Here is a 15,265-nt window from a genome sequence, read left to right as displayed (position 1 = left end):
AGTCTTCTCCAGCACCACAGTTCAAAAGCATCAATTCTTTGGCGATTCAGTGGTTACTTCCATACAAATACAGAATTGATGAGGGAGAAAGGTGGAGGATTATCAAACAGCCAAAAGAAACACTCTTACTTATTTCTTCATCATATGACACTGGAGCCCTAGAACACTCATCAGAAAGAGGAAAACAGACCCTGACATCCAGTAAATGATCTGACATTCACAGCTAGGTCTTCACATTCTCTGATTAAAGACGGTTGCATAGAAACCAATATCAGTGATGGCTGCTCAATAACTATGAGGAAGTAAGATAAAAAGACCACTCAGTAATCTTGTCTAAATATAACAAAAACAAATTCACTGGCAAACCACAAAAACACCACCCAAACCTGACTAATACTTTTCTGACTGTTACTTTTTATTATTATCATTACCAGTTATAGTTTTAGCACCATTCTAGTCTTCTTGCCTTGCTGGTGACATTCATTAAGAACATCCCATTATAGAATTGTCCATGCTTCCTGACAATATCCAATCCAGGAAAAAATTCCTGCTTCCTTAAACCCCAACCAAAATCACCTAACTTGAACCCAGATCTTTTAAATCTTTTTCTAACAGTCTGTTCCCCATGATGTGCATTCTCTGTCACTGTGATGAATGATAAACTCAACTTGTTCAACCACCAGGATGTTCCTAGTGGTCTTTAGCTGGAGGACATTGCCCCTAGTTAATCATATGTGCTCTGCCTTATAAGGTTATAGAGTATGCTGTCTATTCTTTCAACAAACACTATCAAGTGTCTCATTAGTACCAGCTGCTCTTCTAAATGTTTGAGATACAGCAGTGAACAAGACATAGAGAAAAAATCTAATTAAAGGAGATGGATCAAAATCAAATAAAAAATAATTTCAGATACTCTGAGTGCAATGGGAAAAAAATAAAGCAGGAAACTGAGATAGATGCCTGAGGGGGAGGGCTGTGTTAGGTTGGATGGTCAAGGAAGGCCCATCTGTTGCTGTTGCTGTCGTTTAGTAGCTCAATCATGTCTGACTCTTTTCCAGCCCCATGGACTATAGCCTGCCAGGCTCCTCTGTCAGTGATTTCCCAGGCAAGACTACTGGAGCTGGGTTGCCATTTCCTTCTCTAGGGGATCTTCCCAACCCAGGAATTGAACCCACATCTTCTGCATTGGCAGGTGGATTCTTTACCACTGAGCTACCAGGGAAGCCCAAAGCCCTCTGAAGAAAGGCTATTTTGCTGAGGTCTGATTGATGGGAAGAAGTCAGATGTGTGAAGATAAAGGAACGAGCAGTCCAGGCAGAGGGAATGGGATGTGCAAGAGTCCTGAGGCGAGAACAAGCTGGTATGCTTCATAAACAACAACAAAGGCCAGGACAGCTAAGCTAGAACCGAGAGGGAGGTAGTTAGCTGAAGAGGTAAGCCACATCACACTGGGTAAGTGGGCTTAAGAAGAAGTTATGGTTTTATTCAAAGGGCAATGAAAAATCATTTCATGATACGATACATGAAAATTTCCTAATCAAATGTCAGGCATACAGTAAGTGCCCCATAAATGTCAGTCCTCTCCCTAATGTGAAGTGAAAGATTAAGCCTAGTGTCTCCTTTAGCCTTTTTAGGAATTTATTTTATTTCCTGGACAATGGCTAACCACATTTGGATGTTTTCAAAAAGCAATGAGTCAAAAGAAAATCATTAATGCTTGCCTCATTTCCTGACTGGTCAATTTTAGCTTCTTTCTCTGTGCCAGTTTTAAATCACACCATTTAGCTGTTGTTTTCATTCTTTAAACAAGAATTGATGTGTTGAAAAGAAGAGAGAAAAGGTGTGTGACTGAAATTGATCTGACAAGAAAGAGAAAACAAGGAGAACACAGAGCTCAGTCTCAGAACACACAGTCAGTCTGTTTTCATGATTTGTCCTCCATAAAGAGTTGGACACCTGAGTTTTCTTTATTTTGGTTGTTTTTTATTCTTTTTCCCTGTTGACCAATTGCAAGATGGCTGCCTCAGCTCTAAGTAGCTCAGCCACACACAGAAATACTCAGCAACAAAGAGGGGGCTTTGTCATAACCCCTCTCCCCCTCAGCAAAAGGGCTTTCCCCTCTTTGCATCCCTTTTTAAAGCCAGGAGGTACCCAGAGCACTTTCACTCCCATTTCACTGGCCAGAATCAGTCACATATCCCTTTCCTGATGCAACCCCTAGGAAGATAAATAGGACATTAATCATTGACTCTAGTAAGTTACAGTTTGCCCCTGAGTTGTGACAGAAAGTGCAGGATAGACACCTGAACAGAACGGGGGCTCTGCTGGCAAAAAAGTTAGGGAAATTAATAACTGCTTAATCAGTAGTCGTCATAGATGTTACAAATGTGCTACAATATCTAGTTGTCTTCTGGATTAGATGCCCTACACCCTTGAAGATGGGATTAGACATGTGATTAGCTTTAGCCAATGAAATGTGAGTGCAAGTCATATAAAATATGACTTAGAAACTCTAAGAATTCTGGTCTCCTGGGAGTTAGGAGTGCAAGAGATTTATTGCAGGAAACACCTGAAATATATAGGGAAGAAGGATCAGAAGTAGGCAGGGAAAGCCTTTCAGGCTGCATTCTCAGGTCTGTCATTCACAGGGACAATAAGAAGAGAGGTCTCTAAGAAGGACTGGCCAGGAAGAAGCTCAGATTGGTGCAGTTCTGAGAAAGTCTTAGCCAAGGCACAGAACTTCAAGTGCAGATTGGTTGCGAGGGTACGCCCATGCTTGGCAGAGATGGCCAAGTCCTAGCATCCCAGCTGGGCTGGAAGCTGTCCAGAGGGATCTTGACCTCAGCTTGACCACAGCAACAGATCTCGAAGATGCCAAAAGTTGGAGACTGTCAACCAACTTCAACCCTCATAGCAAGTTCTCTCTTGAAGGGAAATCTGAGTAGCACATCTCCAAGCCAGCCACACATGAAGAAACACATGATTGCAAGTGCTAGATTCTCCCGCTGTGAGGACCCTAGAGGTACATGTAGAGGAGTTTCATCCTCCATTAGCCTAGATCTCTAAATCACTGCATCCCACAGGTCCCCACCCACACGCACAGTGGAGCTACAGCATGAGCAAGAAAGAAACTTCTGTTATGTTTAAGTCACTGAGATGTTAGGGTTGTCATCACATACCAATAGGTATATCATGCCATATCATATCATATCAAAACAGAGCATAGCATTTTATAACGGATCATAACACAGATAGAGCAACCAAATCTGTTTTTGGTACAATATACGTTTTCAAATGTATGGGCATAAAATTGACCACAGTATTTTTCTTGTGATTTTGATCTCTTTTATATCTGTGAATGTACTCCCTTTTGCTGTCTCACTTTTGCTGTTTATTTGCACTTTTTCTTTCTTTCTTGATTTGTCTTGCTATAGATTTGTCCATTTTATTGGAGTTTTAGAGTCTACTGTTTTTTTTACCACCTCTTTTTTTGTTTGGTTTTCAATTTATATCTAGCCTTTATTATTTTCTTCTTTCTCATCTCTTTTGCATTTGCTTTGCTATTTTTACAACTTCTTGAGTTAATCGTTGTTTCCTCAGCACTTCAGTCTTTGGACCTAAACAGGGACTCAGGAATATATGTAAACATTCATCCATGCCACTGTGAGGTTGACCTAGAGAAGGAGACAGTTTGAAAAAAAAAAACCAAAGCAACAACAACAAAAATCCACAAATAGATGCCTTCAAATCACTAGTTGGGGTAAGTGCAAGGAAGAGATTCAGTCACGCAACAGGCTGAGATTAAACATACAAGTGGAGGAGCTTCATAGAGGCTGATGGTGACATTTAAGGTAACCCGAGGATAGGATTGGGCTTCCCTGATAGCTCAGTTGGTAAAGAACCCGCCTGCAATGCAGGAGACCCCGGCTCAATTCCTGGGTTGGGACGATCCCCTGGAGAATGGATAGGCTACCCACTCCAGTGTTCTTGGGCTTCCCTTGTGGCTCAGCTGGTTAAGAATCCATCCACAACCACGGAAAGGTTACCCACCCACTCCAGAATTCTGGCCTAGGAAGGAGCTAGGCTTTTAAAGCTTCTTGGCTTTGTGTTTTAATCGGCCATGACCACCTCAGGACTCCAAGACTCAGGACTTAGAATCAAGGAGCAGGTGGGACACCACTAGAAAATGTGTGAGAAAAATGTGCTGAGCAAATTTCCTGGGATTTCAGAGTAAGAAAGGATCCCAGGAAATATAATCCAATGTTTTGCCATCAAGTATCTCGGGGGGGGTGTCCCCATTTTATAGCTCACACAATGTGTCTGCTTCCTTTTCTCCAGGTGATGTCTAATTACTTGGCCGTTTTTAAAGGAAGGGGCTGAGCCAGAGAGCAAAAACAGGCATGTGACTTCAATGTCCTTGTAAAGTACCCCTTTCCCTCACCAAGTATCACTGCCAGTCCTCCCAATATGATGTTACTACATTTTTTAAATGGACATACAATTCACATAACATAAATAAAGCATTTTAAACTGTAAAATTTAGTGGCATTTAATCTTCACAGTGCTGTGCAGCCATCACCACTATCTAGATCCAAACAATTTTCATCATCTCAGAAGGAAACTTGCACCCATTAAGTGGTTACTCCCCATCCTTCCCTTTATTCCCAGCCCCTGACAACCACTCCTCTACTTTCCATCTCTGTGGATTTGCCTATTCCGAGCACTTCATATAAATGGTGATGTTATTACAGTTTACATTTAGGGTTATTCCATAGTATTTTTATATTATTAAAGCTTATATATTGTTTGGCGTGCCCATGAATTTACAGGCTAAATAGGTCCAAGTGAGATCTAGAATAAAATGTTCTGTATGGAGTCAATAGTTTTTTATAACAATGAGAAGATACTGGGAAAAATTTGCAGGAGCTAAGTAGCAATCCTGCTTCTTGAGACCTGGTTGGCAGCATGATGAAAATTTAATGCACATGTAAAATAAAAAATGTCATGTCCTTTTCTCTGAAGCATTTTCTCATTTCCTAAAGGGAACTGTGAGCATTTTCCTTGGGCAGCTAGACATTCAGGATGTAAAAGTAGCTATTAACCTGTAGGGAGTGGATGAGCTTACCCTGATGAACTGAGACATCAAGCTAGAATTTAAGAGCAGGAAGTAATTTGCCTGAATTTTTTTAAATGAATTTTTTTACATACTATTTTTGAAGATTTGAAACATGCTTGAATAATCTCTGATGGCTTAAAAAGCATGCAATAAGACTCTTCCAATGTTACCTATTCATTGACAATGTTAAACTTATAAATATCCTTTCACTTGAATTACAGTTAAGATCACATATTTTAAATTATACAACACCATCAAACCTTAGAGAAAACTTAGAGTGACAGTTTAGATGCATTTATATGAAGTTTTCATTACCATGGACTGTCATTTATAAGTTTGATATTTGAAAATGGGATTTTAACAGTTACGTACTTGTTTCTCTACACAGGAAAACAAAAGGAAGCTTGATATTGAAATGCTCATGTCCACATTTCTCCTGAAAAGTCCTCTTCTTCCAAAGGAACTTCCTCCCCTCTGTATTATTTTTTCACAACTACCTTAAGTGAAATCAAATGAGCTGCATTGTCACCTCTTATGTTTTCCTTACAAATGCATTTGAAAGACAAAGCAATACCAATCTAGCCTGCTAAAGAAACTTTTCCATTTGGTTTTAGCGTCATCATTTCCACAGGTATTGGTCATCCATGTAGATCACTCAAACCTTATGTTAGAAATTTTGGCTAATACAGCCAGGCTGTCAATATTGTGTCTAAATTTAGTTGCTAACTGGCCTATCAAAGGACCTGGTTGCCATGACTAACTAAACAATATATATGAATGGCTAAGATTAAATTGCTTGGAAAAGGGGAAAGGAACTGAAGGGTGAAGGGGAGATATTTAATCATTAGCTAAAGCATACAAAAATTGAACTGTATTTGAACACAAAGGGATTTCTAAAGAAAATGATTTCCAATTTCAGGCTTCTTTAGTAAAGAAAATCTTTCAGGATTCAGAGAAATTACAAGTACATCATTTTCTGATTTTAAGTGCTTCAAAAAATGACCCCCCCACACACACACACACACAAGATCTATTAAGCTACTAGATGTTTCCTAGCTTGAAGGTCTTAAAATCTGATTTCAGATACAGTGTCTCAATCTAGAAACTTACTAGCCTGAAGCAATTCTGACTTCCAATTTCTCACAGACACTCAATCCACCCACCCTGAGTTTCTCTAGCCTCCCCTACTTCTAAACCCTCTAGGAATCAGACTTCTCCCTATCATGACTTGTTTAACTCTGGAGATTCCGTTTTCTGAATGTCCTAGTGATAACCCTGGTGAACACTCATATTATGTTTAATATAAAACAGAGCAGGAATCTAAAGTCTTAGGACTTTGGCACCAGATGGACATGAGGTTAGTTCTTTGTCCTGACATTTATAACTGAATAACCTAAACCCTCCTAACTGCTTTAGACCTATCATATGGACGTGGCACGTGGGATCTTAGTTCCCCAACCAGGGATCGAATCCACGCCCCTTGCAGTGTAAGTGTGGAGTCTTAACTACTGGACTGCCAGGGAGGTCCTGGACATAATCTAAACAACGGAAAGTACACAGATTCTTACAGCCAGACTGCTTGGGCCCAAATCCTAATTCACCACTGACTAGCAAGTTAAGAAACTGCAATACTTTGGCCACCTCATGCGACGAGTTGACTCACTGGAAAAGACTCTGATGCTGGGAAAGGTTGGGGGCGGGAGGAGAAGGGGACGACCGAGAATGAGATGGCTGGATGGTATCACCGACTCTGTGGACATGAGTTTGAGTGAACTCAGGGAGTTGGTGATGGATAGGGAGGCCTGGCGTGCTGTGATTCATGGGGTCGTGGAGAGTCGGACACGGCTGAGCGACTGAACTGAACTGAACTGAGCAAGTTACCTCGTCACACTCTGTCTCAGCTTCCTTATTTGTCAAAAAAAAAAGTAGGGGTGGGGGGGTGGAGGGAGTGAGGGTGGGGGTTGGGAGGGTGGGTGGGGGAATAGCACTTACACCAGCAGGTTGCCATGAGAATTGAGTTAATATATGTAAATCACTTCAGTGTCTGGCACATAGTAAGAGGCATGTAAGAAATTTCAGTAGGAGTAGTAATAATAGTAGTAGTAGCAGTAGAAGAAAAAGAAATATTATTCTCACTATTGCAAATAGTTTTGTGTGAGAATTAAGTGAGATCACAATTCTCTCACAAAGAGTAAGCATTCAGTCGATAGAACTTTTTATGTATAACCAGCTTCAGCAAATCTAAAGACAGTGGATTCTTATGCTTGTACATTCAGCAATAAAATTTTTAGTGAGCAATTAGGAAATGCCGCAGACGGTACCAGGTGCTGACCACACAGAGATGCAAGGATAGGAGGCCAATCCTCACAACCCTCAGGTTAACCAGGAAAGAAATGTGCCACTGGGTGTTCGGGGTGCTATGAAACACATATTATAGGATTCCATGGTGTTCCAGATGGAGGAGATCAGAGAAGGCTCTGAAGGAGGTGACACTTGAGCTGAACCTTTAAATATGAATGGTCCAGCCAGATGGAGAAGACAAGGGGTCATTCCAGGAGAGAAAGCAGCCACCCTCGACACTGCAGCCAAAGCTTCCTTTTGTCCAAACACACTTGACCGTATCATTCCCTTCCTTTACATCCCACGCTGACTCCTCACTGCCAATAAGACAAATGCCAAGCTCTCTCGGTGACAATTAGAGCCTTTGTATCATCTGATTCTTCTACCTTTGTAGCTCATCTCCTTTTCCTGAGCACTGTGTTCTGAGCACTGCAAACAGGCTGTCACCACCACACCTTTGCTCACACAGGTGCCCCGGCCCGGCATACCTTCCTCCCTCTCCTCCATTCTCTGACATCTTCATATTCAATCCTCAAGACCCATCAAATGTTATCTTCTTATCAAGTCTCCTCCTATTTTCCCAGGAGGAAATAATTCCTCCTCCCTCTATACCATGGGCTTCCCTGGTGGCTCAGAGAGTAAAGAATCTGCCTGCAATGCAGGAGATCTGGGTTCAATCCCTGGGTTGGGAAGACCCCCTGGAGAATGGAACAGCTACCCACTTCAGTGTTCTTGTCTGGATAATTCCATGGACAGAGGAGTCTGGCAAGCTACAGTCCATGGGGTCACAAAGAGTTAGACATGACTGAGAGACTTTCACTTTCACTATACCACAGGCACATCCCTTACCATACTATATCATTAGGTCTTGTTTATCCACCCCCCCTCCCCAACCAACACTAAAATACAAAGTCCACAAGGTCAAGATTCTATCCAACTTTCCATTTTCGGAGCATAGCTAAACACATGGCAAACTCTCAGTAATCTTAAGCTATTATTTCTCTGATGGATGCTGGACAAATAGTCACTAAGTCAAGGAGTCAGTCAAGGAGAATTTGTTAAAGAAGGAGCCACTCAGTCTGATTAGAGATTGTCCACAGCAATTTCATGCAAAAAAATCAAGCTGTTTTTCCTTACTTTCTCACGCCTTAGTCTCTGGAGCACTTGCTTTTGAAACGTACATCCAATAAGAGAAAAGTCACTGGAAGAAACTATCCTTCGGAGTCCCACATCTTATCAAATCCAGTCCTGGAATTTGAGTTCCTTGTGTTATCCAGTGAGCTCTTATCAACCATTACAGACCATGACCTAAATTCCCCTGAGCAATAAATTGGAAATAATTCCCACCTATTGGCACAGAATGAAATTCTTATCCTCCATAGCTGGCCAAGGACATACATGAGACCAATTCGGGCTCTGCCAATAGAAGTGGGACTTGACCCTCAGGTCCCCTAAGTGAAGGGTGCTGAAAAATGCTTCACCAACATCACTGAGAATGAACTATATCCAATAGGAGAAAGCCTATGGCAGCAAAAGCAGGATAAGGGCATTTAAAATCAGCGAGCTTTTTTCTGTTTCATTTGCCTTGTTATCAGAGTTGGGCTGCTAGAGTAGTCATAGTATGTGGTCACACACATCAGAAATTAAGATGGGCATTATCCATCCCTTACCACACGTGAAGAAATCTCCCATATATACTTTTTCTGCAAGTAGGTCACCTTCCACCTGTGCCTTGGACTCCACCCCCATTATATCAAAGAAGGCTTCTCGCATTTATCATGTTCCTCTTTTACACAGAGAGAATCAGTTTTTACCTTTTCTCTGACTTTCAGAGTGAGAATATCTCCCTCCATTATAGAAATAAATTCTGCTGTTTGATTCCATCCCCCTACTACCCTTTCTAATTTCCCTCTCTCATGGCACACCTCCTGTCTTTCTAGAACTCCCTGTCTACTCATCATGAGTATTTGTCGAGTATCTTCTGGGACCTCTGGACTTCTTCCAAGGTGGTGAGACCATAAAACTTCTACTTTTCACAATACTGTTAGATATTCCTTCTTGCCACTGAAATCATCTTAATATACTTGGTGACAGCAGTGGCTGCTCTAGATTTTTTGTTTTTTTGGAAGTATAGTTGATTTACAATGCTGTGTTTGTTTCACTGTACAGCAAATGAATCAGTTATGCATACACAAGTATCCACTCTTTTTTAGATTCTTCCCCATATAGTTTATTACAGAGTATTGAGAAGAATTCCCTTTGCTATACAGTAGGTCCTTATTAGTTATCTAGTCTATATAAGTAGAGTATATATGTCAATCCCGGGCTTCCCTGGTGGCTCAGACAGTAAAGAATCTGCCTTCAGTGCAGGAGACCTGGGTTCCATCCCTGGGATGGGAAAATCCCCTGGAGGAGGGTATGACAACCCACTCCAGTATTCTTGCCTGGAGAATCCCAGGGATAGAGGAGCCTGGAAGGCTACAGTCAGTCCATGGGATCACAAAGAGTCAGACAAGACTGAGCAACTAAGCACACAGCACATATGTCAATCCCAGTCTCCCAATTTATCCCTCTGGGTTGCTCTAGTTTTGACCTACCAAGTACGTCTTTTCCCTTCTTACCACAAGAACCCATGGGGTAACTCTTCATCTCCCATTCAACATGGTTCTGATGGGACTGTGGGCCACAACAGCTCATGAAGGAGAAGACTTGGTTGAGAAATGGGCTGTGATCCAACCTAGGCCAATCCAATCCTTCCACCAGAATCTGAATTTTGAGCAATGACACCAGCATGGAAAGCAGTTGGGGCTAAGTTATCCTGATGGCAATGCCCCCAAAGAATCTGTGGAATCTGTCTGTGGAATCTCCATCTCTTCCCTGGATCCCTTTTCCAGAGGCCTGCTGTTAACTAAAATAGCTAAGGCAATTTACCAGAACCCTAATTCAAGGTAACTATGATGCTGATAGAAGGAAATACTCTTGGCTTTAAAGACATTTACTTAATTTAACTACTTTGCCATTATTTATCTATGACAAATTCCTCCTTTGATTCTCTAAAGCAGTGTGATTTCCTTCTAATATATTCTATTTTTTTTAAGTTAACCTAACTTGGCTTCCCAGGTAGCGCTAATGGTAAAGAACCTGCCTGCGAATTAAGGAGACATAGGAGACGTGGGTTCGATCCCTGGGCTGAGAAAATCATCTGGAGGAGGACATGGCAACCCACTCCAGTATTCTTGCCTGGAGAATCCCCATGGACAGAAGAGCCTGGCAGGTTACAGTCCATAAGGTTTTAAAGAGACAGACACGACTGAAGTGACTTAGCAAGCAAACTTGTTTTCTAACTATAACCAAAGCAATGTAGAGTGACTGATAAATACCTAAATCAATGAATACTTCTTTAGAAACCAACCTAGAAATACAAATATGCAACTTTTCCGTAGTTATCATAGTTACGATATGCAGTCTCATGCAGTTTGAATTCTTAAAGTGGTCATTTCCAAAATGGGAGAGTCCCGTGGCTGATTAAAACCAAACTGAAATCTCTAAGAATGTGTTTTGAAAGTGCTCAGCTTCTATTCCAATTGTCTCTACAGATGTTTGGGGGGGGCGGGAAATTGAGCTTAAAAGATCTTCTGAGTTCTGTTTAAATTTTTTTTCATTTTGGAAACTGTGATGTGGTTAAAATAAAACTTGATCTTCAGGACTTGGGAACTCATTGCATCTAGCACTTGTCACAAGCTGGGAGATGTTCTGCTTGGAGGGGCAGGTTCTTTCTTCTAAACTAAGGAATTTAATGGACACTAGATTCTCAAGTCCCCACCCCTACACCATTCATAATCTTTCCTAAGGAATAAATGAACTCTAACTTCCATTACTCTAATTAGTGTTCTTATCAAGTCTGAATTTGACCCGCCAAGATTCACCCTGCAGAACAGCACATTTCCCTTTAGCTCGATGACAAGCCACTCAGGCAGGGAGCCCAAGAGAAGCTTCTTGGCAGGCCTTTTGACTTCTAGTTGTTTCCTAGAAGACTATTCAAAACCTCCACCCTTAGCTTTGGATAGCGTTTTTCAAAAATGAAGTCTTCATCCCTCAGCAGGAAGCATTAGTCAAGGCAACTCACTAGGACTCAAGTTCAAGGCAAAGATGATTTTGATAGAAGGAAAATACTTTTAGCTTTAGAAGGGGAGGAGCAGTATTTAATTTTAACTTCTTGGCCACTCCATCCATTTATCTATAACTCTCAGTTGTTTATTCCTGGCTCTGCATGCAGACCTGTAAGTGCCTTGTTTAGACTACTTCAGTCTGACATCCCTTCAGTAGAAATGTTGCCTTATTCTTACAATAAATTCCACCCATTATCTTCCATACTTGCCATCAGTTGCCAAGGAAACTTTTCTTCCTTATATATATAGGATAATTTTTTGTCTTTAGAAAACATCTCTTGGGGGCAGTTGTATATTGCATTTTTCATTCTTATCAGGAAGTAGAAAGGAAAACATCATTTCTAATCTTGATGTAATGAAGTTTCAGCCAAACGTGAAAGATGACTTATCTTAAAATATGTTTTGCCACATGAGCTAAGACAGAGGTTTCTAAATGCTCGTTCATGGATTAGTTTGTATCAGAAATAATACAGCAGCTTCTCAGAGAAGCACAAATCCTTCCCCTGATTGAATGAATCAGAATCATTTTAATGAAAAACATATCCATTTAAGAGACTGAAGCGGAACTACACATGTTATATTAAAAAGGTGTCCAGGAAACAGTGGACAGGAAAAGCAAATTACAGAATGGTAGATATAGAATGGTCACATTTGTGGGGGAGATAAAAAGATATAAATATGCATATGGTTGTATTGGAGAAGGAAATGACAACCCACTCCAGTATTCTTGCCTAGAGAATCTCATAATAGAGGAGCCTGGCTGGCTACAGTCCATGGGGTCGCAAGAGTCAGACACGACTTAGCAACTAAACCACCACCACCACCATGGTTGTATTGGGGCTTCCTGGTGTCTCAGACAGTAAAGAATCTGCCTGCAATGCAGGAGACTGGGGCTCGATCCCTGGGTTGGGAAGAGACGCTGGAGAAGGGAATGGCTACCCACACCAGTATTCTTGCCTAGAGAATTTCATCAATTAAGGAGCTGGCAGCTACAGTCTATGGGGTCGCAAAGAGTCGTACATGACTGAGTGACTGACACTTTCACTTTTTTTTCACTTTTCATGGTTGCATTAAGTACCAAAGTTTTTGAAAGGCAATACGCAATAATATACTAACAATAGGAGTATTCTAAGAAGTTCAAAGTGGAGAAGAGGGGATCTACTTTGCACTTTTTGAACTGTTTTTTAAAATGTACATGCTACATTTGTACTTGAAATTAATTAATTAACAGTGAAAAATATAGTAAAAGTTTCCCAGGGCTTTCTAATCATCAACCAGTTTTAGGGACCATTGCACCAGGAAAATGAGATGAAAGTCCATTAGTATAATTTCTCAATTAAAGGAATTGTACTTTCTCTCAAGATGCAAGTTCTCCTAATTATGCCACAAGTACAAGGATTCAAAACAATGTTGACACTTTCTAGCATTGGGTGCACAGAAAATAATAAAGGAAAATACATAATGGTGGAATAAACAAATAACTTATATTGAAATTTGGAAGTGGAAACATTATAGTCAAAGGGGGGAAAAAAGTCTTAAAACTACTACAGGTATGGAGAACGGGAAAGTAAATTCCCATCCACTGTTTTATATGCCACATACATAAACTGCTTTGTTTCTCTTCCTTTAATGAAAAGATCCATAAATCAAGCTAAAATTTTTACTGTTTTAGTTCCCTACTGAAAAGTCTGATTTTCAACAGCCAACGTGTGCTGTACTTAGTTGTTCACTCATGTCCAACTCTTTGTGACCCCATGGACTGTAGCCCACTAAGCTTCTCTGTCCATGGGGATTCTCCAGGCAAGAATACTAGACTGGGTTGCTATGCCCTCCTCCAGGGGATCTTCCCAACCCAGGGATCGAACTCAGGTCTCCTTCATTGCAGGAGGATTCCTTACCATCTGAGCCACCAGGGAAACAGCCAACATATTATTGAGTGTTATTATTAAGAACTATAATTGCTTGTCATTTTGATAGGTCCTAATGAGACAGGCTGAGAAAACCCCAAATGGAATATTTTTTTAGTATACCTCAATATGTGAACTGTGAACTTCCAGATGTTCAAGCTGGTTTTAGAAAAGGCAGAGGAACCAGAGATCAAATTGCCAACATCCGCTGGATCATCAAAAAAGCAAGAGAGTTCCAGAAAAACATCTATTTCTGCTTTATTGACTATGTGAAAGCCTTTGACTGTGTGGATTCACAATATCCACTGTGTGGAATATTCTGAAAGATATGGGAATACCAGACCACCTGACCTGCCTCTTGAGAAACCTGTATGCAGGTCAGGAAGCAACAGTTAGAACTGGACATGGAACAACAGACTGGTTCCAAATAGGAGTACGTCAAGGCTGTATGGAGAAGGCAATGGCAAGCCACTCCAGTACTCTTGCCTAGAAAATCCCACGGATGGAGGAGCCTGGTGGGCTGCAGTCTGTGGGGTCGCTAAGGGTCGGACACGACTGAGCGATTTCACTTTCACTTTCCACTTTCACACATTGGAGAAGGAAATGGCAACCCACTCCAGTGTTCTTGCCTGGAGAATCCCAGGGACGGGGGAGCCTGGTGGGCTTCCGTCTGTGGGGTCACACAGAGTTGGACACGACTGAAGTGACTTAGCAGCAGCAGCAGCAAGGCTGTATACTGTCACCCTGTTTATTTAACTTATATGCAGAGTACATCCTGAGAAACGCTGGGCTGGAAGAAACACAAGCTGGAATCAAGATTGCCGGGGGGAAATATCAATAACCTCAGATATGCAGATGATACTACCCTTATGGCAGAAAGTGAAGAGGAACTCAAAAGCCTCTTGATGAAAGTGAAAGAGGAGAGTGAAAATGTTGGCTTGAAGCTCAACATTCAGAAAACTAAGATCATGGCATCCGATCCCATCACTTCATGGGAAATAGATGGGGAAACAGTGGAAACAGTGTCAGACTTTAATTTTTTGGGCTCCAAAATCACTGCAGATGCTGATTGCAGCCATGAAATTAAAAGATGCTTACTCCTTGGAAGAAAAGTTATGACCAACCTAGACAGCATATTAAAAAGCAGAGACATTACTTTCCAACAAAGGTCCGTCTAGTCAAGGCTATGGTTTTTTCCATGGTCATGTATGGATGTGAGAGTTGGACTGTGAAGAAAGCTGAGCGCCGAAGAATTGATGCTTTTGAACTGTGTTGCTGGAGAAGACTCTTGAGAGTCCCTTGGACTACAAGGAGATCCAACCAATCCATCCTAAAGGAGATCGATCCTGGGTGTTCATTGAAAGGACTAATGCTGAAGCTGAAACTCCAATACTTTGGCCACCTCATGCGACAAGTTGACTCATTGGAAAAGACCCTGATGCTGGGAAAGACTGAAGGCAGGAGGAGAAGGGGACGACCAAGAATGAGATGGCTGGATGGCATCACCAACTCGATGGACATGAGTTTGGGTAAACTCCAGGAGTTGGTGATGGACAGGGAGGCCTGGCGTGCTGTGATTCATGGGGTCGCAAAGAGTCAGACACGACTGAGCAACTGAACTGAACTGAACTGAACTGAATGGTAAAATTCCACTGCTGTTGGCCAAAGAACAAGAATCTTCTCCTCTTTAGCTTACAGCTTTGAGACATGTTTGCTTTCCTTTTCCATCTTCC

This window comes from Moschus berezovskii, chromosome 6 (assembly GCF_049115385.1).
Source record: "Moschus berezovskii isolate FMDL1 chromosome 6, NW_MosBer_1.0, whole genome shotgun sequence".
Lineage (NCBI taxonomy): Eukaryota > Metazoa > Chordata > Mammalia > Artiodactyla > Moschidae > Moschus > Moschus berezovskii.
The sequence above is the reverse complement of the archived record's forward strand: the minus strand, read 5'-3'. Positions refer to the sequence as shown.